Source organism: Dromiciops gliroides, chromosome 1 (assembly GCF_019393635.1).
Source record: "Dromiciops gliroides isolate mDroGli1 chromosome 1, mDroGli1.pri, whole genome shotgun sequence".
Classification (NCBI taxonomy): domain Eukaryota; kingdom Metazoa; phylum Chordata; class Mammalia; order Microbiotheria; family Microbiotheriidae; genus Dromiciops; species Dromiciops gliroides.
Window position 1 is genome coordinate 106,639,344 of NC_057861.1, and position 1,245 is coordinate 106,640,588.

Consider the following 1,245-nt stretch of genomic DNA (forward strand, 5'->3'; position numbering starts at 1 on the left):
TCAGGCTCTACTTTCCTCTCTGTTTCTTCACTGGGATAATATATGCCTTTCTCTGGCCCAATGCCATCCCCCTGGGAGATATGTGTATGTGTATGTGTATGTGTATGTGTATGTGAATATGCATGTCTATGCATATGTGTGTGCATAAATGTAAAAGATGTTCCATATATGTATCTACTCTTACCACTAATAGTGTGTTTGTGGGAGAATGTCCCTAAGGTTTTTTGAGGGAATGTTCCATTGCTACTTTTTTTACTATGATATTTCATTAAATGTCCTTGCTTTGAATTAGTCATGTCCTCTGGCTAAGTACACTAGTGGAGATCCATGTTGAATATGCACACAGAGAATCTTTAACCTGTATGATTCTTGATTGGGGGACTGACTAAGTGAGTTGGGGCAGGGGGATGGGATATGCCTCCGAGTGTTACACTAAGACGGTTGATGAATTTCTTCTCCAGCCACATTAGTCTCTGGACAAGACCCTTCCCCTTTCTCCCTTTTACTCTTAGGAACTATTACTTGTTGGAATATTAGAATTTCAGTCTTAGGAGCTTCCCAGATCTCTTAGACTGATTTCCCCTTTTAAGTCACGATAGCTCTTCAAATATTTAAAGGTAATTTTCATGTGACTGCTATGTTCTCTCTTTTACAGGCTACATATCATTAGTTCTTTCAACTTTTTCTCATATGGCATACCTTCCAGTCTTCTCATAAATCTTGTTGTTCTCTGACTATCCTCAAGGGAGAAGCAGTAGAGGCTCAAATACAGTATAATGTTTCCTTGGACTATTGCACCACTCCAATCACAGGGTAGAGTCTCTGAAGGATTGTTGCCCCAGGTTTAGTGTACTATATAATATTGGTGATCATATCATATCATACCATACCATATCATATCATATCATATCATACCATACCATATCATATCATATCATACAATACCATACCATGCCATATCATACCAAATATCATGCCATATCATATCATGTCATACCATCACATCATGTCACAAAACAACATATAACATAACATATAATTAATATAATATAACTAATATAAAATGCAATAGGAACAATTGTTCCTAATTCCATAAACCATGTAACTTTTCAATGAGTTTACCATTTAATAGAGGCAAAGGTGCGCTGGAACCAGCTTTAAATAATTTGTGGAGGTTGATTGTTCCTTTTTTAGTGTGAGCATTTACAACTCAGAAACAGGCAGATGCTACAAATTAAGACATTT